Below are 26,337 nucleotides of genomic sequence, written 5' to 3' on the forward strand. Positions count from 1 at the left end.
GTAACGATTATTATGCGTTATTGCTTTATTTTACAAACTCAATCGTGTTAGAAGAAGAAGAATAAGTAGAATTAGAATTTTTACAATGATATTTTCAGTATCAGTAATGTAAGAATCGTATTGCACGTGCAGTTTACAGCCGACGTGGGTTCGTGTGCGTTAAATATAGACTGCCGGACATTGAACCGTGTAGCGCCGGACATCACTGTAATGAAAGTGTCCCAGCGTACTACGTTCGAGATTTCATGGATTTCCCGTACCTAGTAAAGTTCGATTTACGTTAAAGTTTGACACAAATTCTCGTTTAATTCTGTCTCTGAATTAAAGTTATAATAAACTAGGTAGTTTTCCTCGCGGCTTTGTCCGTGTGAATTATGCAATTTTGGCTGTTCCGTTTTTTCCCAGTAAAATGTCACTTAATAATAATATCGCATGCTCTTCAAGAAATTTTAAAATCAGTCCAGTACTTTCATGCATTGAGTTTATTCATGAAACAACAATAAAAAATTGAAAAATATAAATCTTGGTAATTTATAGGTATAATTTGTATAGATTACAACGTTTTGCAGTAAATAGGCCAGTAAAAATAGAATTTAATCACGCACTAAATTAATAGATGACTACATATATTATATAGTAAATAGTATGACAGCATCTAGAATTGGAAATCTTTAAAAAATAATGAATTATTAACAGACAGATTTTAGAGAATTTTTAATTTCTTATTTTTACTAAAATAAAATAACAAAATGAATAACAAAAAGAGATATTGAAAATTAACACGAGAATGATTGTGTAGGACTCAGAGACGTAAAACTAATGTAAATTAAAAACCACACATCTCATTGTAAGTTAGGTAATAAAATATTTTTCATAGGTGTCATGCACCGGTGGACACACATAATTTTTGTAGTACTCATTACAATTGCGTGTTAAGCCAGCGTTTTAGATTCAAAATCATTATTTTGTTGTGATTACCTATTCTGCATGTTGACACATTGTGCATGTTGTGTGTTTAAAAACGTGTCTACTAGCGACACAAAATCCACTGTCGCGCCGTTAGCGTTAATAGCATCGAAATTATGCGCTATTTTTGTCACAAAACTGTCCTACTAAAGTTTTTGTTTTATTTGATTCCACGAATAAACTTTATCGGAAATATGAAATCTTGTCCGTTATAAATTTTAAATGTATTCATTGTTGACAATGCGCATATTCATTTATTTAACAATGGGTACCGTATATACCTATCCCACCAAAAACATTTTCATGTAAAATGTTGCCAAGACGAGATCATATGGCTCGCACTGTCAAAAAGTTATCAGATCTCATGTAGAGCCAAGCTTCTAACTCTACACGCCCTAACTCTACAAGCCCTAACTTCACAAACTCTACACCTTAGTCAAAATATGTGGCTTGGCCGTTTCGTTACTACCGGCTGCCGATGTTGTAGATGACGACTTTCTTGTCTCATTTATATAAATATATTTTCTCTTTTTATTTTTATTTGTATTATATGTATATCAATTATTCTTCTTCTTTTTATTTTTTCTTTAATAGAACTATTGTATGACAGAAAAGTAAAAAACAGTGAAAATTTTTTTCACCTTACGCCCACGTGACGGTAGCGAAACGGCCAAGCCACATATTTTGACTAAGGTGTAGAGTTTGTGAAGTTAGGGCTTGTAGAGTTAGGGCGTGTAGAGTTAGAAGCTTGGCTCTACATGAGATCTGATAACTTTTTGACAGTGCGAGCCATATGATCTCGTCTTGGCAACATTTTACATGAAAATGTTTTTGGTGGGATTTCACTTCTTTTTGTAAGTTGCTTATGACAATATGTGTCGATAGATATCAAACTCGCCCAAGTCACGTTTAAACATTTTTTGGGTAATGATGTTATTTTCTAGTTGGAAGTTTTAGCTAGTAAGAAGGTGAGATTATTATTTTGTGCGATGAATATTAAGCCTGGCAACACTGATAAAATAAAAAGAAAAATCAATTCATAATTTAAATATACATTTTCGATGATTTTTATTAGGACTTAGGTGCATATGATATCACACTTATGGACTTGGTCAATATTGAAAAATAGGGCATTGGACTTGGGAGTGTTTGAAATATTATAATAGGACTTAGGCAAGTTTAATATGACTTAATGATTAGGGTACGGACTCAGGAAATTAAAATGCATTGATAAAATAAAAATATTTTTCTTCTTAAAAATATGAATTTACATATTTATTGTTTTTTGCTTGTTATATTATTATATGAGATCAGAATCACGGTTTTGCCTTACATACTAGTATTGATATCAAAGCAAGAACAATAAATTAAACAAAATCAAATATCTTCTCAGGAATACAGTCATCCTGTTCACCGTCCGAAGTTTCAGCATCATGGCCTGGTTGAGCGAGAACCTTTTTAAAATAATGTAACTCTGGAATTTCTGACCACTGCTCACCGAAGTTTTTTTTTTTTTTTAAATAGTTTATTAACATCGTCAAGCTTTTCTTGTTTGTGTCACTATGATTTATTCTGTCATGTAATATTTGTGATATTTTTTTGCCTCTTTTTGTAATGGGTAAAAGTTGACTTATGTCATTTCTGTATGATACTTCACCACGTACCAGAATTTTTCGCGTCACCTTTTCAATAATTATGCGCTTACATTTACTTATTTGGAAGTGTAGATGCTGTGTGTTTTTAGGCACATTCTTGCATGCTTCTTCTGCAAAGGACCGATAAGAAAAAAAATCTGATTAACACAAGAAAGTCGGAATATTTAGCCCAATTAAAAAACCACTACATTAAAATCTTCCGATTTAAAAAACGCTCTTTAAGTTGGAACGTTCCGAATCAAAAAACGCTGTTTAAGTTGGTACGATAAAAACAGTCCGGCCCTGTTCGACGTCGTACGTCGCTGTCCGGAGGTAGGGTCTTGTTATGAAAAAAATCTTATATTACGAATCAAACTTACCGATTTTGTTTGTTTTTCTTTATGATATCACTTACACTGTTCTTCTGCTTCTTTTTTGCTTAGTCTGGAGGAACAACTTTTATTAAATTGTCCATAGTTACACTAAATACAAGGAGCACGGTTAGTTCAAGCACGTGGAATAAACAAGAATGGCGGCCATGACAGAGTAAGGACGACTTGTGATTGGCTGTAATGGACTTGGGCTTGTATGATCTGAAATTCGTGTGTGACTTAGGTGGTATTGAAAAAATTTATCAATTTTCGCCCTTAATTTCTTTAGGAAGTCGAGGGTTTAGACTGGATTGATCTAAAACGAAAAGAATCGTATTTTTTTGCTGAATCGAAAAAATAAATAAAACCTCAAATGGCCGGTACTGGACTTGGGCGAGTTTGATATCTATCGACACATATTATAGTTGCATTTTACCTCCGAGACATTTTATACCATAAATATTATCCAATCTTCACCATATTCGGTTTAAGCACGCTGTTTTTGATTTTATGTTGAACTGATATGCAAACGGTGATCTCCGCCAAAACTTAAATACCAAAATTACAAAATGTGAATTTTCGACATAAACTAATAACCGATTTTTATTTTTTATGTATTTTATTATTATTATTAATAACAAGGAGTCCCTCTATCAATTTTCAGATCTCTAGCATCAAAATTTGCGGAAGTCTCATACAAATTTCCATCCCCTAGTTTAAGGGGTTGAGGGGTAAAAGTTCCAAATCTTAGAATTTTTTTGTTGTTTGTGTACTAATACTAGCTTACATACCAAATTTCAGCTTTCTGAGACTTCAGGAAGACTCTAGGAATTTTGATGATCATCAGTGAGTGACGAAATCGGGGTTTTTTAGATATCAATAAAATCTAAAGTATAAGAGCTATGCAATTGAAACTTTATATGTTTAATAAGTCCACTATTGACACTATATCCCCAGAATTTTGTTTATCTGGTATAATCCAAACCCAAGTTATGAGGGTTCAAAAAAACGACGAAGCACTTCGAGAAAAGATAGGTAGTGCTTTTCGTTTTTTTTTTTTTTTTTTTTTGTTCGTCTTGGCGGGGGCACTACCGTGCCCCCAGATTAGAATGAAATTTGAAGATAACGCTTTTACTGGGTAAAAAATGGTATTAAACTATTATGACTGTTCAAAATATTTATGAAAATCTTGTGTCCAGTGTGTTAATAGAATTTTATTTTTTCAGTTTTGTTATTGTTAATGTGACTGATTTACATTGTTCGTAAGTATATGTTTAATATAATACATGTTTTACAACATCATCAACATCACAGCAATTTTCCGTTAAAATTTATAACATGTTGACGAAGTACCTACCTACATTTATAACTAAGGTACCTGCGAGTAATAAGAGCCGGCGTATTGCAAGGGCCACTACTCCAAAAATACACTTCCAAAGTATTTATAAGATGGCCCTTGCGCACACATATAAAGAACCAATAGGAAAGCTTAATTTCATTGCCACGTGATAGCACGATCCGCCATCTTGTCAGTAGCCAAAAAACTGTCCGAACAGTTGGTCGACGTCACCCGTTAGTAAAAATCTCTCTCTCTATCTCTAAGAATTGTGTGTAAAATAGTCTGCTGTTTGTAATTTTTTTCTGTTTTATAGTAAAAAGTAATCATAAGAGTTGACTAATCAAGGTAAGTTTAATCGCTTTATTGACAATTAACAATTTTACAAAGAAAAGCCTAAAAATCACTCTCATGGTCTGATAAGGGCCACTTAGGTGGTCGGTAAATAGAGCCCCTGGCCGGCCCTTATTAAACTAGTGGAATAATATTTTTTTAGACATTTGCATAACCTTTTTCTACATTTCCCATAATATATTTTTTAAGCGTTGCTCATTACTTACAATGCCTATATAATGTAATAATTAAAAACTTAAGTGAAACATTTAAATACTTAACCCAATAAATAATTGTAAGTTTTATTTATTTCATCTGTATTTGCTTTGCTTGAGCTTATTTATTTCCTTTTTAGAATATTGAATTGAGTTAATTATGGAACCTCCTTCAAAAAAACGTCGAGGACTTTGGTCACTTCAACAATTACGAGCTGCAATGACTGCAGTTCAAGACGGACTGATGTCGCAGCGTGCTGCAGCTGCATATTATTCTATACCCAGAAGAACTTTGGTAAACCATTTAAAATCTGGAAAAGTCGAAAAACAAATAGGACGACGTACGATTTTAACACCAGAACAAGAAAATGATTTGGCGTTAAGGATTAAAAAACTTGCCTCCATAGGATTTCCTTTAACGCCTAATGTTATTCGCCATCAAGCTTTTCTATTTTGTGATCAACAGAAAATTCCTAACAATTTTAATCAAACTTCAAAGCTAGCTGGTAAAGATTGGTTAAAATTATTTTTAAAAAGACATCCCGATATATCAAGGCGCAAGGTTCAAATCTTAAACCCAGGACGAGCGCAGAAACTAAATAAGCACATTGTTATGCAGCATTTTACTGAATATAAGAAAATTTACGATGAACTGGAGATAGGGCGACATCCGCAGCGCTTATATAATATGGATGAAAAAGGCTGCCGTCTCACGATTCATAACCAGCCAGTAGTATTGGCACAAAAAGGCATTAAAAGAGTCCATATGGTTGCACCAGAGCATGCAGAGAATGTTACTGTGGCTGTATGTGTAAATGCTTTAGGCAATCCAATACCGCCAATGATATTATTCAAAGGTAAAAGGTTAAAGCCTGAGTTTAATGACAATTTACCTGCAGGATCACTTGTGAAAATGGCAAAGAAAGGCAGTATGACTTCATCATTATTTGTAGATTTCATACATCACTTGGGAAAATATAAAGCCGCTGGAACGTGTCTTCTTGTATTTGATGGCGCTTCATGTCACTTAGATTATAGTATTGTTGAAGCAGCCGACCATCACGATATTGTATTATATTGCTTGCCGTCAAATACTACGCACGAGCTCCAGCCGCTGGATAAAAGTGTAAACAAATCATTCGAACATCACTGGGACAAAGAAACCTTACTTCATTTATACCAAAACCCTGAAAAAAAAATAACCAAAGCACGATTCAACTCCATTTTTAGTAGGGTTTGGTCAAAATGTATGACATTTGAAAATATAGTAAGCGGATTCAGAGCTACAGGGTTGTATCCTTTGAATCCAGATGCAATACCACAAGAAGCCTACGCACCTTCTATATTGACTGAAAAACAAATAGCACCAGACAACGTGACGACAGAAAACATTCAATCGTTGCAAAGACCTTTAGAAGCCTGTCCTAGTTCAATAAATTTAGCAAAGACATCACAAAATCTTGCTGATGATCGTCCACATTCTGAGAAGACAGTTTTTGATCAAAATAGTAATATGCCTTTGGAAAATTCGCCAACTCCTGGTCCTAGTGGTATAAATTACCGGCATGTAGTGAAAAGTCCCGATGTTAGTAGTTTAGATTCTGACATGACCTTTTTTGACGATCATTACTCATATTCACCATCTTTGTTACATCAGAATGACTTTTCACCCGCTTTAACTACGACAGCGGTAAAAACACGTTTAGTTGATTACAGCTCATCTGATTCTGATCTTGCAAATTCAAACTCACTAACAGGACTAAGCCAGTATGCTGCATCGATAAGAAGACTAATAATTGATAGCTCTGAATCTGATACTTTTATTGCAGAATCACTTGTTCCGCGACAAAATTTTACGTCTCAAAATATCCGTGATGTATACAGTTCCTTTGTTGATGAAAATGTAGATCCAATATCAAGGCAAGAACAAACTCCCAAGAAGAATACAGCATATACTGACTTCTACAGTATAAGACAAGTACGTGATGGCTCTACAACAGCAAGTGATTCTGAAGACAACTTGCCACTATCGATAATAAAAGCCAAAAAAGTCATAAAGTCTCCATTTCAGGAGCTGATACCGACGCCGAATTTAGCTGTGGTGAAACAAAATAAGCCAAGACGTAAGGCCGTCAATTATAAAGCACGGATTGTAACCAAATATTTGTTTGCTGAAAAAGTTAATGAAAAACACCAACGTGAGAAAAAAACAAATAATGAACTGCCACAGCAGGCAAAGGTAAGGACGAAAGGATGTCCAAAAACATTTCGTCCTATTCGAAGAAATAAAGAAAAGAAACAATTTAAAGGACAGGAATTAAAAAATAGAAAACAGAAACGGACACTAAATGACACTTTTGACAAATGGTACTGTCATGCTTGTAATACAGAGAGTTTTAAAGACATGCGACAGTGTCCAATATGTCAAAAATGGTTCCATGAAGAATGCGTGGGCCTGACAAAAGATGATATTGATTTTCAATGCCCTATGTGCAATTAGCTGATCAAAGCTGTAAAATAAAGCATAAAGATAAAACTGATTTCTACTGGATTTTATAATGATTGATCTCATTAGTGTAATAAGGGCCACATTTTTTATACAAAAAAAAAGTTTTAGTTTTATTTGTTTTTATTAAAGCTTTTGATATTGTTACGCGCTAATTCTTCTTAAATATATTTAATATTTTTTATTTTATTTTCGTAATGCTTTTTAATGCGACTTTTTGTTACTTTATTTTAATAAGGGCCATCGATATATTTTTGATTAGTTAGAATTCATCTAGAACGTGATTTGTAAAGAAAGTGATAAATGATAATTAGTGGAAACAAGAAAATATAATAATAGTGCTGATATAAGTGAAAAAAAATTATTTAAATTTGGCCCTTTTTAAACCACCAGGGTTTATTAAGGACCACACAGAGGGTTTTTAAAAAACTGATTTGTAGACGAAAATTATAATAGTAATCCAAAACATTGTACTTGGTTTGATTAATAATAAAAAAAATATTTCTCTGATGTCTTGTTTTTTGTTCTCAACGTTTAAATATTTAAAATATTAAGTGTTGAATTAAGGTGGCTCTTATTTGCCGCAGGGACCTTATATAAAGAACGTTATCTTGTAAAACTGTAATAGTAACCTTTTTACTATTTGAATCAAAAAGTTATAAGTTTTAAAACTCCGTAAGTTTGTATACATTATTAAACTTACATTGTGCATAAATCTACCGTGAGACCATTTACGGTATTTTTTGTAACCCTGAATAAAATCATAATGATTGTAAAGTAAGACGCGTTTTTTGAAACATTTGTTACGGATCGTCACAGAAGTCAGAGACAGTTGTTACTTTCTAAGCGTTGGAATGGTATATGGGGGATAATAAACGGCTGCCGCTATTAGTAGCCGACTGATTCCATATCATTAGTCGCTGTCGCAAGCTGGCGCGTGCCACGATGAGTTCATATTATCAAGTGTTAACTTTACTTGTAGGGTAGGTATACTCTCTAACAAACGTAATTCTTAATTACCTATGATACACTGTCATCATCACAGTAGTACAAATTAGAGTGTTCCAATTCTATTATTATTATTTTTTCATTGCATTATGTTAGAACGCTAAAAGGAAATGTTTATTTTATTTAGAAATGTCTTAGATCTTATATCTTATCTACAAAGAAAACGTAATGACTTGTATTTCATAATCTAAACGGTCTCTACACACGCAGGTCTTCTACGACTATCTATTAATATTGTAGTCTTTGTATAGTAAGTATACAAAATCGTGAACTCGTGAAAAAATAACATGAAACATGCCACTATGTATTTATTGACATTTTATAGAGCTTTTTGTTACTTTTTTTTGTTTGTCATACTACATGCTAAAAATTTTATTTCAATGTTTCAAAGCTTAAAAAAAGTTAGAAAATAAAAAATTATTTTCTAAAAAAATCATCAACATACTTTAACATACAATATCCATGATTTATGTACCTATATGTATATGTATATATAATGTGCTTTGTTTCCTATCAGAATAATTTTTGTATCGTGTATGTAATAAATTTGTGTTACGTATAAAAAAATCGAAGCTCAAATAAACAAAAGTTAGTTTAGTCGATTTTAATGACCCCGCTCGATATAGTTGTTGTTAGTTATATTGTAAGGCAATACGGCTAATGGTAGTTGTAGGGCTCTTGTTCATAATGAAGCCCTTTTAATTGCCCCCCTCACACCCGTATCCAGACTAGAGTCAAATGACCCGACAAATTGACCGCATCACGCGATGTTAACTTGTAAATATTAGTCTAGATATGTGATTTTAAAATGTTATGCTTTATTACGATTTGAATATTATCAAATTTCATATGTAAATAATAAATAATAACGTTATTAAAAATAACAATGGAAGCCTAAAAGTTATGTTTTTTAATATATTTGTAACGTCATTAACCGTATCTATTAATTGATGTCAATGTTCCATTTCCTATTTAGGCCGTTTTCATTACAATATGCGTGGAATTAGCTCTCGTGAAACTCAATTCTGTACACATTCCGTCGGAGCTATATTTGTGATTATGCAAACTATTCAATGTTGGATCTTCAAAATAGTTTTTTTTTAAAAATAATTTTGCAACGAGAATATTATATCAAATATTTATATATATATTAAATATTGTTTGTAATTTTAAATGCGACAAGCTCTCGTTTATCCAAACTGTAATTGTTATGGTAGCGTTTACTTTGTCGTATAATATTTTCGTTCAGTGGCCATGCCATGTGCAATTTCAAAGTAACTGTTAACTAGTACGCACTATAATTCTGAACTCGTAGAATGTATGTTGTTGCACAGTTGTAAGTTATTAATAAAGACCTCACAGTCGACTCAGTGAATTCCGACGTAGAAAAATGTATTTACTAATATTGTAACCTAGTTCCAAGAAATAGCAAATGGCTCTACATTTACTAACTTTCCCTCATTTTTCACAGTTATATAGTGGCATATAAAACTTATAATTTTTATGAATCTTTGTTGAAACTTATTTAAATGTACTATAACCTATTTTTATTGATCATACGATACATTTAGTAGGTACTAGGTGATGTAGTCATATTTTATTTCCTGAATTCATAAATCTCATACATGCTAAAATACGTTTTTTTCTACACGTAATAAATGCTAATTACATTTAATTTTTTGTTTCAGGTAATTATGGAGATAACAATGAAGTTAAAACGATCGGTGACTATTACCTACCTAATTGATCCAGAAATCGCCATATACTAAAATAATATGTATACAAAGTGGTAGTAAACACAAATACTTAGAAATACCTTCTATTTGTACCACTATACCATTTTAATAGCATAGGCAATACGACACTGAACTATACATTGAAATATATTAGATTACTTTCATTAGTAAACCTGTTTAGTTTCTTCTCTTCTCATTTACGTATCGTTGGCTACATCATCTGTGCTATTTTGTTTCGCACTATTAAAAGCCATTGATAATGTTAAAACTCAATGCTTATTGAATACTTTTACAAATGATCATAAATTATTACGGAATTAAACGATTGTTTATTACACAAATCAAAGTAAGTATTTTGCAGGCAGTTGCTCATCAAGTTTAAATTATACATATACAGCATTGTATGAGTAACAGCATGTAAATGTTTTTGAATTGGGTAAACCTCTTCTGTGTACTATGAAGAAGGTGAAAATAGAAAAACGTAGATCTTAGCCAAGAATTACTTTAGTTAAATTAAGTAATAGTATTATCATGTGATTATAAAACAATTGCGGAATGCAAAACTTTTAGCTAACTCGGTGTTAAAATCCAGACTAGATTACTGGAATATTTCGAGCGTGCTCAAATACGGCCTCCAGTGTGATTAATGTCCTTTCAAAATGTGGTTGAATTACAAATTATATTCTATGCGAGTGCTGCAGGTATTCAGATTTTGAGGATTTATTATCCTCAAAATTGGAGGGAAATGGCTCAAATGCTACTTAGTTGGAGCGAATTTCAGAAACTTTTCCTATAGATATGAAGTAACGGAAGTTTTGCAAAGTTGCATCTAATATGCATTCGTTTAAGAGTAGAATAGTCTAGTTTGTAATCAGCTAAAAAGGAGGTGATGATTATACATAATAGTAAGTTTTTTTGTTTGGCCTATTTCAAAAATTTTGTTTTTACCGTATTCATATACACGGAGCGCAAAAGGAATTAAAAAAAAAATACAGGAATGATTACAAATAGGTACGACCTTGCGCTTATTGGTTTCGAACTACGACTTCTAATCAAGGGGGTATCTTGGCATGTTTTTAGTCTTTTCATAACATAAAAACCGAGGCACCGTTTTTACATTTTCACCTGGCGCGCTACTGGAGGGTTGTAGGTATATTGTAAATTCCATCTAAACGGTTCTCTAAAATTTTGTTTTTTACCGTTTTCGTATATACGGAGCGCAAAAGGAATTTAAAAAAATACAGAAATGATTATAAATAGGAACGAGCTTGCGCTTATCGGTTTCGAACTAAGACTTCTAATCAAGGGGGTATCTTGGATTTTTCTTTTCATAAAATAAAAAAATTAAGCACCGTTTATACATTTTCACCGGACGCACTACTGGAGGGTTGTAGGTACATTGTAATTTCCATCTAAACGGCTCTCCTTAGTTAACATTGCTCCCGATTTGACTTTCTTTAGAAGCTCTAACTTATCAAAGTTTCGCTTCAATGTACCGCCGCAGCTACACGTTTAACGTGCTACAACTAGGTTATTCATGTCTCATACGTTAACATTGCCCATTGGACACGTTCCACCGACAAAGTTAACATATAATGGAATAATTTATTATTTGTCTACCGTAGGTACAAGTAGTTAGAACTAAGGCAGATTGTACGAAAAAGTTATACACGTTAATTGAGGTTTTAGGTTTACTTACTAATTTATAAAAAAAATGCATTAACAATAGCGGTAGACGTAAAGAAACAAAAACACAAGACTTGTATGTGTTACCTCTTAACTTTGTCACAATTTATTATAAGCTTTTGTAATGTTAAAGTTATTGATGATATGTCATTAAAAAAAAAATTAAGAAAAGTCCTAGAAAAATTAGAAAATGCTAGATTTTTTTAAAAGCATCCAAATCAAAATTTTTGAAATGTTATTTCATATGAATGTAGTACCGTGGTACAGACACAGACGTGGTACAGAGTGGAAGTAGACATGGAGTACCGTGTAGGTCATGTGCTCCTTATAAAATAATTGATATTATTGATACGACGCGCCAGTGGTAACATCCCTACTCTTAAATAAATGGAAATTTGCCAAGCCGTCAAGTGATAAAATATGTGGATCCGCGATCTCTAGGGGCTCAAATGCAAAGGTACCGCTGAATAATTTAGATATTTATTTGCTTTAAATTGCATATAACCCAAATAGAAACAGCATTAGGTGATTAAGCTTCGTAGTCTTCTTAATTTCTTTTGGAATGCAGAGATACTTCGTTCTTGAGAGAATTTTTACTTACTTTACTACATTTTATAAAACAAAGTCGCTTTCTCTGTCCCTATGTATGCTTTAATCTTTAAAACAACGGATTTTGATGCGTTTTTTTTAATTGATAGAGTGATTGAAGAGGAAGGTTTATATGTATAATACATGCATAATATAGTAGAGGAATTTTGTTAGTTTATGCAACCGTGCGAAGCTGGAGCGGGTCGCTAGTTTCATATATTTTTTAAAGGTTATACAATCTGTTCATAATTTAGTTGTATATTCTACAAACGTAAGTCGAGAGTCATCTGTCATGGCCGTCTCGTACACCACGAGGAATACCGCGTGCTTTTAGTGTACGCATGCGCAGAATGACGAAGTCGAGTAAGGTGGATGGGTGGGGTGGTTAAAGCGAAATCTCCTCCTCCCACCTTAACCTATTAAGTTCAGCGTAACAGGACTATATTAAAACACACCGTCTTTTAAAAAATCTAAGACATTAATTGCTGATTCCTTTTGAAGATATTTCAAGAAGCGATAATTGAGTGTTTAATGCTAAGATTATTCAATAGTAGTCACAACAAAGTAAACAAATGTAATATAAATAATAATGTAAAGCAACAATTTTTTTTTTTTGTCAGATCAAATAAAATAGTCATGCAAACTTGTTACGGAAATTTAACTTTCGTTATGTAAGTATATATTAAGAATACTCGGATAGTTGTCACAGGGGCTTTATAGAGAAAATAGTTTTTCTCTCAGCTACGCCAGATATTATCAATGACTGGCGTTACGCCAAAATAAGAAGGAGCACAGGGACCAGAGCCTGCATCGAAGAAGTACTATATGTACTTGTGGGCAGTCAGCTAAAAATCTTATTAATCGAATGTATTATATAAAAATAAAAATTCCAGTAATGCAAACAGTACTTAGTGCTTACTAATTTTAAGTTCTAAAAATTGTAGCGTATAGGTACTAATACAAAACTGGTCAGCTATAAATGCAACATATCTGTAAATATTAATATACTGATTGCTAAGTAAAAGCGTCTTCCCCTATCGACATCATCAATCAGATTTATTGATTAAACAGATTAGCCATAGTTTTTATCTAACAAATTAAATTCGACGTTGGTGTCAAACTACACTATAAAACAAACACTGATAAATATTTACAAACTTCAGATTGAGGTTTTGGCGAAATTCCAGATCGTAGTAGTTGAATACAAACATATTTCTGTATTTTGTCTCCCGGAAATCTTAGACACGGGGAAAATGTCGGAGATGCACAAATAGGAATTGTTAAACGTCATATTGAATATTTTGTTTCTTTGCTTTTTAAATAACTAAAATGCATGTAATTGTGATTTTTTAACGTTTAGCACTTTAAGTTATGTTTGTGGAGAAATATTTGTTTAGTATGAATATTGAGCTCGTTACGTTATGTTAGAGATATACAAGAGTATTTGTCAAGAACTAAAGAAGGAATAAAAAATCAACTCAGTCAAAAGTGCTTGAAATTGATTATTTCGTAATTATTTTTCATTTTTTGTCTTATATTTATATAATAGGCCATCTACAGTGTCTAAAAGTTACTTTGTTTTCAAAAAACACTTGGCACAATACGTTATTTCGTATAAACTAAAAGTTGGCATTATTACGGGCTTGGCAATTCCTTCGCCTGGAGGCGCTCGAAGATCATTGAAGTAACTTCTTGTATATGGACTTGTTTTTAAGCCAAAATACTAAGCAGAGTTCCGGATCGCGAAGTAACAGAATCAAAGTTTTATTTTGTTACCGTATGTAATATTTAAAATTGCCTGATATTAAAAACTTTACATTAATAGTTATGTGATCTATACATACAAATTCTTTCGTCAATACTAATCTACGTTATCACTGAGTGGCATTATGTATATTAACTGGAAAAAACGGAACAGTCACGTCGATGCGAGCGAAGCTTCTTGTGTAGAACATTTTTGACAAATATCACAATATATGTCGAGTCAATGAACATAAACCTGTCTTTATAAGAAATAAATTATTTACTTTCCAAAAATATGATTGCGTTATATTTCAAGATGATTATGATATCCTTTTTATGTTTTCATCATATCCTTTTAAGGAACATAATAGGCCTTGTGTTTAGTTGTGTGTGAAATAACCCCTGAAACTGAAGACGACGAATAGGATTACACCAAACGTCGGATTTATTGCGGATATAATTAAGTAATTCCTAAGAGACAAAGGGCAACGCACAAGTCCGTCTTGTTTGTAACTCTTGGATAAAAACATTATTAGTAGGTGGCGATTTCTTGGGTCGATTATGCTATTGCATGATATAAGTTTTAATACTGTACTCGTTTGTGTTTTAATGAATACTTTATGTTAATGCTATCAGCAAACTCAAACTATTAACGTAATCGAAATTTTTTATCGTTCTTTTATTTCTATTACCTTTATACTCTGTTTATGACATTTTAATGTTCTGTTCGTAAAATTAGGGTAAGTTTAGTGCATTAAGTTTATTGAACTAAAAAGAAGTTTAAAACATTGGCGCGGTTCTGTTATCTCAATTTTGTTTCAATGGTCAATGGATTATTTTTTAGGAATTAATGTTCACATTTACATAATTATGATTACATATGAAACCAATGTAACAAGATTATACTAGCAAAACCGCACTCCAAATGTATGATTGATAAGATGATCTTATTTATCAGTTGTTTTTTTTTTTCTATTTTCATGCAAACCAAACAGTGGGCCTCAAATGTAAGTGTATACCTACTTATGTTGATTATTGTTTTGTGCCAGCAATCGATTGGTCTGATTGTTCATTAGCCTCATTATTCCATTTCATTCATGGTGTTATCGGTAATCGAATCTTATTTAACGAAATCTATTTATCGGAATCAGATACAGAATTTGACTGGAGAAGTCTGACTTGAATTGAAAATCATTTTCGTTAAAAGAATGATGAAAAAATTTACTGCACACTTCGGGCTATCTTTTTAATGAGCCCATAAAAATAAGGAATCCGATAAAACTCTCAGCCACATAATTACAAACTAGGATTATTAAGTCATAAATATAATAATTTTTCATCAAAGTTTTTTGTCATTCCATCCAAGAAAGACATTAATCAATCATTATCATAAATCATAAAAATGCTTCACAAATCAGTTTAACCCTTTAACAATATAACGATATATCAATAAATACTATCAAATAATGACCAGTTTATACAAATTAAATAAAAATGATTTTTGAATCAATTACTAACCTAAAATTGAAACTTGAAAAAAATGTTTTTTTTCCAAAAATTAAAATAAATAAAGAGCCCTAAATGTGTGCAGAAGTAATTGCATATTTTAAAATAATATTTTAATTGTTATTTATTTGTAATAATAGTTAAAAAGATATTAGTATTGTCGTATTAGAGTCTCAGTTCTGATTGTTTATAATAGAATGTTTTTCGTAAAATTTCAGACACGGATAATCAGCGCGTAATCATTCACGTGAAAGACGTTAACGACGAACCTCCATATTTTATCAATCGCCCGCTGCCAATGCAAACTGTTGTACAACTGAACGCGGCTCCAAATACACCAGTCTTCACTCTCCAAGCCAGAGATCCCGATACCGATCATAATATACATTACTTCATAGTCAGAGACAGGACAGGTGGAAGGTTCGAGGTGGATGAACGTTCGGGCGTGGTCCGCACCCGTGGCACGGAGCCCTTCCAGTTGGACATGGAATATGTACTTTACGTTAAGGCCGAAGATCAGGTAAATTATATTAGCGATTTTTCTATCTACCTGTCTTAACGTCTTTATGAAGTACCTACTTAAATATGTTTTATCTCGGTGTTTAATTAAAAGTTTTTTCCTTCCAAATATTTTACGCTATTCTAATAGAGTGAATTTATGTCAATGTTTATCAATCTACGTAATTAAATAATATGCCTATTATTTTTATGACCTTTGATATTTTAAATAATTAACATAATTATGACTTTTTCGAAATAAAAACATGTTCCGTTTAAAATCCATTACAGAGTGGTCGTGTTGATGAGAGAAGATTCCAGTCGACTCCTGAAGAAAGGCTTAGCATCGTTGGTGGTAAAAGAGCTCCTCAATTTTATTTGCCGAGCTACGAGGCCGAAATTGCAGAAAATCAGAAGAAAGATTCAGAGTAAGTTTTAAGTACTATATTATACAGCTTAGGTTATGTAGTTAGGTTAACGTAGTTTATTGTGGTATCCTTAACTCCCAACTCGTACCTTTCGTTACTTTAGCAAAGCTTTTGCGGTTTCTTTGGGTCGTGTAGTGTTTATATCACTTCACATGAAGTAAAACCAAGAGGAACAATATGGTCCTGTACTTGCTACTTTATTTAGAAACATCATCTCAATCACATAACAAAAGAGAAAATACTATTTCTTAGGTACACGTATATATATATGTGTGTGTGTGTGTGTGTGTGTGTGTGTAGTTGACATAAGACATACTCAGTTTGTTATAATTTGTTTTAAGAAAGACGGAGACTTAATATGTACATATATTGTGTATTTGGAAATAGTGTAGCTTATGATCACAACGTAATAAAGAAATTCAACCTCATGTATTTTAATTGACGAATGCCAAAGTAAATACACCGCTAATATTAACTGCGTGAGAGTAAAATTAATGCATTTATTGTTCTTAATAAGTACCTTTACTTTTTCTTTGTCGATTCCATATAGGCAACATTATAATACGAGTATAATACTTCATTTGCGGTAAATATTTACTTGAACTTAAAACGTTTTTGACTCGCTTTCACTACATTTAATTTAGTACGTAGTGATTTGTAATTAAAGCCTACTAACGTTATTTTAAACCCATTAAACATATTGTTAGTTCTATTAGGTATATTACTTACACGATGTATCAATAAATGTTGACTCGTTGTTAACCAATTGCGTTAATTATTTAGACACAATATGACATATAAACCATGCAACTCTGTTAGTGACCTCATAAATTGATTGCGCGTATATGCGGTGAGTCAATCAACTGAGTTAATTGAAAGTAAAAAAGTGTACAGCATCTTTCACATTTCTTGATCTTGTATGTTTGTTTGTCCTTTTTTTAAGAAAGCTTACCTACTGGTAAAATGTAACTATTATTCACTTTTATAAATCTATCTTTTAAATTATTTTTAAACCTGTCTTTTGATGATGATTTTTGATTTACGCTCCGCATTAAAATGAAATCTTTATAATGATACTTATTCAATGTTTACCTTTAAGAACTACATTTTAATACTAAACTTCTTCTCATTAGATAAAAAAGAAAATACATATACTCGTAATTATCATCAAAAATGCATATTATAAGATCCAGTTACAGAAAGTTGGCCTATTTTCTTATTTATCGACGCACACATAATCAATACACATAATAAAAATGTAACGGGTCGCTGTCTGTATATTTTTGATATATGAGAAAAATATATTTGGGACCTTTATCAGCACAGATAGCACTCAAAACAATGATTGTTAGAATTTTTGTCTGTTTGCCTCTGCGTTTGTGCACGCTAATCTCAGAAACGGCTTATCCGATTTAAGTGTCTTTTTTTACTATTATATTGTGGCAAGCTTAGCTTAATATTTAGTGTTTTTTTAATGTCAATCGGTTCTTAAATAAAAAAGTTATGCCAATTTAAAGAGTCACTATTCCATGCGGACGAAGTCGCGAGCACAGTTAGTTAAGTACTATATTTTTACAGCAATATGTATATACTTATTGAAATATCAAAAATTATACTTAGTAACAATTGCACCAATCTTATTAAAACGAAGAAAAAAAAAGATTTAAATGCTTGTTAGATACATTAGTAGGTATCTAATAATCATTTTAAGTCTTAAAATATTTATAAAAACTCATATTATATGTTTTCGTTTTCAGTATAATATCTGTAAAAGCGAAGTCGTTTGCGGATCGTGAAATTCGTTACACGTTGAAAGCACAAGGCCAGGGTGCTGGCACCTTCAATATTGGACCGACATCTGGAATAGTCAAACTGGCAAAAGAACTAGATTTCGAAGATTTACGTCAACCTCATGTCTACTCCTTGGTAGTAACAGCGACTGAAGATTCCGGTGGATTTTCTACCTCTGTCGAGGTGAGTTAGGTTACCATAAGCTGGTACCAACTAAAATATTTAATAATTCTACAGAGAACAGATAACATCGTGTCCGCTAGTAGCAAAATATTTATAGTCTGTTGAAAGATGATATATTAGTGTAAGTGTCGTTTGTGTTTGAAGGCTCTGAAACTGCCTGTCCTTTTGGAACAATTATTTTAATAAACCCTTTGTTATCTTACCTACGTGTAGAATCTTAATAAATTCAAAATAAAATTGTTTAGTATTTTATACATCTGTATACTATACATACATAATACAATATATAAAATAACTGACTTCAAAAAAATGAGGTTCTTTTGAGTTATACATAATAATGCCTATTTTTCAAGTACCTATGTTGTATTACTTGTCGATGCGAATTCTACGTTTGCGAGTAAATGCAAATTATGTATTATTTTTAATAGTGCATTTAATTGCGCACATGGAGGAACGACTTTAATTAAATATAAATATGTAAATAATTCCAGCTCACAATTCGAGTAACGGACGTTAACGATAACGCACCCAAGTTCGAGCTGCCCGACTACCAAGCGCACAACGTCGATGAAGACATCCCCCTCGGCACCAGTATACTCAAAGTGAAGGCTATGGATGCTGACTCCGGAAAAAACGCAGAGATCGAATATTTGGTTTCAGGTACTTATTTTTCTTATATTTTTCATGTTACGATTTGATAACATTTCTGTAAATAAAAGCGAAATACTATAGTCAGTGACTTGGTTTTTTGTAAAAACAAAAAAAAAAAATAATACGACATTACAGATTTTACTATTAGTTTTTATATTTTTGTTTAGATTTTAATATGCACCATATTAAAATACGTTTGTCAAAAAAATAAAAAATAACGGTGTGGTGTTGTGGCACACCAGCCAGGAACGAAGTTCCTTATTATAAAATATTAATTTCAGGTTCTATTCGAAGTATAAAGATCATGATTAATCGGGTATACATTTTTTATTATGCTTTTTATGCATACTTTGGAATATATTTATTATTATGATTTTTTATACCCCTCCGCAACGCCCCATACAGAACTTCGTTCCAAAAAAATCAATTTATAAAGAAAGTTTTCGTAACAATTTGTTCTTACACAAAACGTTAATTTTTGCAATGCATTGTAATTAATCACAAATTTTCTCCGTATTTCAGATGACCACTTCAGCGTCGATTCCAACGGTATCATCACAAACAACAAACAATTGGATGCTGACAATAATAACGCTTACTATGAATTTGTCGTCACTGCCAAGGATAAAGGAGAGCCAGCTAAAACTGGAACAGCTACAGTTAGGGTATATACTAAGAATAAAAACGACGAAGAACCGAAATTTTCTCAGCAGGTATACACTCCTAACGTCGATGAAAACGCTGGACCGAACACATTGGTTACAACTGTAGTAGCATCGGATAAAGACGGTGATAATGTTCGCTTTGGTTTCGTCGGAGGCGGTACAAGTTCAGGACAATTCGTAATTGAAGAAATAACTGGCGTAATTCGACTTCATAATAAAGCAATATCTTTAGATAGAGACAAGTACGAACTAAATGTTACGGCAATGGACGATGGTGCATGTTGTGTTAATGGAGATGCTACTATACACACGTCGACTGCTGTTGTAGTCGTATTTATTACGGATGTAAATGATAATAAACCAATATTTAAAGACTGTCCAACATATTTTCCAAAAGTGTTAGAAGGAGCTCCTAATGGCAGTCCTGTAATAAAAGTACATGCAACGGATGAAGATAAAGGTGTAAATGGACAGGTTAAGTATTCCATAGTACAACAACCAAACCAAAAAGGTACCAAGTTTATAGTCGACGAGGAAACTGGTGAGGTTTCAACGAATAAGGTTTTTGACAGAGAAGGTGATGATGGGAAATTCGTATCTGTAACTGTAAAAGCTACTGATCAAGGCGAGCCATCTCTGGAAGGAGTTTGTTCGTTTACAGTTGAAATTACTGACGTAAACGACAATCCTCCACTATTCGACAGACAAGTAAGTGGCTTTGTAAATAGTGTCATAATTTTTATTACCGCTTGCATGTGTTCGCTTAAGCACGCAACTATTCTTTTAAAGGACGCTTTTAAAAGTTACCTAAATGTCTTACAGAAATATGTGGAGAATGTTAAACAAGATGCCAGTATTGGCACAAATATCTTACGGGTATCGGCATCCGACGAGGATGCCGATAATAATGGAGCCATAGTATATACTTTGAGTGCTCCATATAACCCAGCCGATATTGAATACTTTGAGATTCAACCAGAATCGGGATGGATAGTTTTAAAGAAGCCTCTAGACGTAAGTATTTTTTCGATTCGTAGTAAACGAAAACGAGCGAGATAACGTGGCGAGAACGACGAATGAAAGGGATCAACTTTACTATAAAGTTTGGTGGATGAGTGCTACCTACAGGCCTTAGGATTCAATTGGCACGTACTTTAAGTTTATTTAACTGTAAATAGTTCTAAATTCTCGCTGCTGTAAATTGCTGTGGAGGGGTCAATCCTGGCTGTGAGGAGTAGTTGTCCATCGAACGGGCGGGCGGCGGGCGCCGGCGCTTGTTCTTCTTCAGCACGATTACTTTCAGTTGCCGCCAGCGCCGGCTCAGCACTAATCTCCGTTAACGTTTATTTCCGCAGCACCGTCTTGCATTGACTATCTTACCGATAAATACGAACTTGTGTATAATATTTAAAGTCGAAGTGATACTGCTGTAAATATTTCACTGTTGATACCTATGTTTAGTTCTAAAACATGTACAGTTTCCGTAAGAGCACTTCTGTATATTTCGCACAGATTAGTTTTAAAATTTATTTTATTGTAATTTAATCGGTTGATTTTGAGAAGCTTACGCTTTTGAACATACTTATCAGTATTATTACTATGTAAGTACATGTTTTGTTACTAATCTCTGATATTATCTTTAAACCGGGGCGGTTCGAATCTTGCCTCGTAAAGTTTTACTGCCGCTACAGACGACAACTCATATCACATGTTATCATTTTATTAGTATAATCATCATAATTATTAATTTTTTACAGGGTGCCACTACTTAGTATAAATTAAATATTAGTATTTAACTTAGATGGTCAGATTGCCCGTGAGGCAATTTGGCCATCTGGCCAGTTGTGACATTATTCCTTCTGTGAAAGGGGCAACGTTCTCAAACCCAAAATTTGTACAGTCAATCGTAACGTCCATCGTTTGTAATATATTCATTACAATGAGTGTCGTTTTTTTGTAGTCGTTATGAGGTCACTAAAACCTTCTTATGACAACCTGACCTTTCCGCCATGTCTTGTATGCAGAGCTGCATGCATTTGCCTGCTTTTTGTTATTTTAATTTATTTTTTAAAAATTAGTTTAGTTAATTTATTGTAAAAAGTATAAATAATGTACAGTTTATCTTTTTCCCTAATGTACAGACCGGAAATGTATAATACAGAAAACGTATTATTTCCAATTTCTTTTCTTGCACCCTCTTACATCGGCTGCTACGAGCAAATGTATTGTAAGTTAGCACGAATGATGCCTCTGCGTGGAAGCGAACGTCGTGAGTGGATTTCGATATATTAGTTTACTATCAGTAACTATTTCCTCTGTTTTAGTTTTGCTTAGTGGATGCGTGATCGACGAATGTTTGTTTCTTCGATGATCTTTTTATCCAACATTTAACGAATCATTTATACTGAAAGTGGTCTATATTCGATTTATTTTTTAATTGTTTTAGTTATTTATTAGCAAACAGTACTTATATGTTTATATTTTAGTTGTGTTATGTTTTTTTTTGTCCCCGCTGACCTCTGACCCGTGTATCTGTAGCGGGACAGGTATCGTCTGCGCGTGCGCGCCTCCGACAGAGGCGACCCGCCCTCCTCCGCAGACGTGGACGTTGAATTAGACGTGGTAGACAGGAACAATAAGCCCCCCATCTGGGACATGACCACGTATGGCCCCGTTCACATCAAAGAGAATGTCACAGTGGGTACCGTAGTGACCAGTGTGAAAGCCAGGTTGGTATAAGGCGCAGCGGGCTCCCCGGCCCGCCGCCCCTCCACTCCTTAACACTACTAACGACGTGGTTTTGTCTGTTTCCATCGACTCTTTCCCCGATAGCGAGAAACTTACAAGTTGGAGGCTATGGCTCAAGACAAGGGCTTCCCGCCCTTGTCCAGAACCGTGGAGGTCCAGATAGACGTAGTGGATCGCGCGAACAATCCCCCCGTGTGGGACCACACGGTGTACGGACCGATCTACATTCGAGAGAATTTGCCCGTGGGCGCCAAAGTGGTGTCAGTTAAAGCAAGGTGCGTGGCTAACTGTTCGGCACGGGCACCGCACGCGGCCCTGCACCGGCGCCGGCCGCGCGCGCCGCCGGGTCCTCACCGAATACACACTTCTCTGACGCGCCTACCATTGTGACATTCAGATTATTAAAGAAAGCTGATTAGACATTTTGTATTCGATGATGACAAAATCGGCGAGCGCCGTGCGGACGAGACCGCCGCGCGCCTCTTCGACCATCGTTATTATTTGCCTCACTCTCATGGTGATAGTACGTGTATTGTTACGTCCGTGAATTGCAATTGCATTGTCACGAACACGCGGTCTTCTTGAGAAACACGAGCGTGCATTTAGCGGGTCACTGCTTATGTGGAATGGGGTCACGAGGCATTCACTCAAAAATATTTATTTAAATATTTATGTTTAGCAATCCGTATTTATTCATTTTATTTTTTGTGAATTCTGAAAATTATTAATATTAAAGATGACTTGAACAAATTTAATGAATATTTTTGAGTATGCTGTATAATTGTATTACTAGTAGGTATTCTATTAATGAATAAATTTCTGTGTCTATTATATTTTGCATGTAGGAATAATGCATTAGCGTCCTCAAATTATTAACTTCCTTTGGAGGATTTAGTTTGTCTTCGTCTACGGCGTTATATGTAAGCATGATACTACAACGACCGTACAGTAGATAACGTAGGTTATTTTAAATTTGTTTTTAAATCGAATTTTAAATGTTAAATTGATTTGTTACCAAAGAAGAAATTACGTTTTAAATGTTACAATAATTGGATTTGCTTATTATTCAAAAATTAATAAATATTTAATAACTGAATGGGCGTTATTGATCAAATCAACTCAAAAGAGAAATGTTATTATTGATTAGAATTAAATTTATAATAAACATGTTATTATTTGTCAGTTTTTCAATTGTAGAGCTTAAAAATCTATTAAACGTTGTCCAAAATTTATCTTAAATAATAAAAATACAAATTTAATTGAAAACTCAGGAAGTATACTGTTGTTTATTTTTTGTTTAGCTTTTTTATGTTTTAATTGATTTACCAGCTCTAGTTTTATTTTATTTGTATTATTAGTGTTCCGTATTCAATTGGAATGATAATGATTAAAAATATTAAATTTAGATTTCGGTTTTATAAAAAGTTTTGAAGTTGATGTTTATTAAAAAAAAAAAAAAAAAAAACAACAAGACAGCAGCAAATACATAATAATAAAAATGTGGATTTATTAGATAATTGAGATATACCTACGTGTAACTTTTATTACGGTAGTTTATTTATTTATTTATTATTTTATGCTGCATCAGACTATTTTGTTTAATTATTTATAAAGATTAGATGGTATTTTGTTGGCGTGAATGTGAATCAATTTTGTTCTAAAGGTTATTAATTAATAACAAGTATTATAACAAGTATTAGAGATTAGCGGTTATCAAACCAAGCCGTAATCATAAGGTAGGTTAGTATAAATTAATAATAAACAATACGGAACGCTAATTTTATAATTTCGTCTTTGTTTTTTTTTTCAATGAGTTAAAAATGTATTGTAATAAAAGAGTAAAACATTAAGAAATTGTATTGATAAGTTTGTTTGTTTAATAATTATTGTGATATTTTATTGTTTTTTATTAACATAGCACGTACGAACGAGAAGCGTTTCAAGCAAAAATATAAACGCCTATTTCGGTCTAAAATTTTGTTTAAAATAATTGTAGATTGATTCACTAATCTACATTTATTTAGTAAGTAAAATTATTGTATCAGTGATATAATAATCAGAGAAATGCAGCGGACGCCTAGTATTTAATGTTTAATGTTTTGCATAAATTGCATCATCACACGGAATCTTGGTCGATGGTTCATTTGTTGTCTATCTGTTCATCCTAAATCACTCATTTCAAACTCACATGATCATGGGACGATGAGAATTGACTTACTAATTCACATTATTAACTCAAATATTTTTTTGTGACTGGTGTAATTAATTTTGATATAAAAATATCATTTTTATTGGAAACAAAAGTTATTTGGATTATTTGTAACAAGTACAAAGTATGAAAATCATATTTTTGTGTTATGGTTATTGTATATTTAATTAAGTTGTGACCTTTTGTTTATAAATATGAATAGTTGCATTGCTGTTACAGATAATTCAAAATAATTGCAAAACTTTTATTTAAAGTTATTACCCTACAGTTATATGTTTAGTAACACTTGATTTTTTTTAATTAGTACTCCCCTAAACGAATGTTTAAGTAGTGAATTAATATTTATTTTTTACTATTCATATATTTTCTTAATTATCAATAGAATAAAGAGATAAAGAAACAATGACTAGTGAACGCTTTGTTACTTTATATACACTTTATAAAGAAACAAAGCACGGATTTAGTGTAACCTAAATAGTCACTATTCAAATTTGACATTTAACTTATTATTTTTCTCACCCCCTATAAGCATTTGTTTGTTAATTTGAGTATTTTGCATTTGATGTCGTTTCGTAAAAGTAGATGTTTTAGTGAAGTAAAACATATTTTATAGAAACGTATAAAATAATTATTCGTTTTCAGCTCGGGCATTGAGAACAACCCAACCGTATTCTACAGGCTGATGCCTGGATCTACGGCTCAGACGAACAAATTCCATACTTTCTATTTGCAACAAAGAGCTGACAATGGATTTACTTGGGCGGATATTAAAGTAAACCATCCTTTGGACTATGAAAGCATTAAGGAATATAATCTAACTATACGAGTTGAGGTGAGAATTGCTCTCTTAATTTTCGCTGTTTAAACATTTCCAGTAAAAAAAAAAAAAAAAAAAATTGAAAAATACCCATCATGCTATGCTATCTTTTAATTTTCTTTTTCTTAAGAGCCATTTCACAATTTTACGCTCTGCAAGTTTAGGTAAATTTGGTCGCATCGCGCGAGTCGTACGAGCCGCGCGATCTTTGTGCTAGTACGTATAGTGTGACAACCAAAAGACCATCGTGATCATTTTCTGATGTATAATAAAAATTATAACTATGGTATAAAATGTTTTTTACATAATTAATTTGTTAAAAATTTCAAGTATGATAAATAACAACAGTCAATAAATTTAAAATAAAATTAAAAAAATCAATTTTATGAAACAATTTTTTTAAATTGATTTAGTTTTTTCAGTTTACGAATGAATCTAATATTTACGATATGAATAAAAAAGCATTTAATGACATCGACACCGACAAACATATTAATTAACAAATAACAAGACAAACAGATTGAAATGCCTATTTGTATTGATAGTGTGAGAAAAGAAAATTAAATTATACATTTGTTTACAGAAATTATCATTATATTATTTTACAGTCATTTTCGTAATATGTTTATTTTATTTATATTTTATTATGAAAGTATCAAATGCGTTTTATCCGCTATAACAACAGGCGCTTGGCGCGTGTGAGCGAAAGAGACGGCTGC

The 26,337-nt window shown here is 32.6% G+C and overlaps 1 pseudogene; it reads left to right on the plus strand.

Annotated features, from left to right (window-relative positions):
* Window positions 1-25,632, plus strand: part of LOC123667498 — a 58,155-nt pseudogene extending 32,523 nt beyond the window's left edge.
* The last annotated feature ends 705 nt before the right edge of the window (window positions 25,633-26,337 follow it).

This window comes from Melitaea cinxia, chromosome 3 (genome assembly GCF_905220565.1).
Source record: "Melitaea cinxia chromosome 3, ilMelCinx1.1, whole genome shotgun sequence".
NCBI lineage: Eukaryota > Metazoa > Arthropoda > Insecta > Lepidoptera > Nymphalidae > Melitaea > Melitaea cinxia.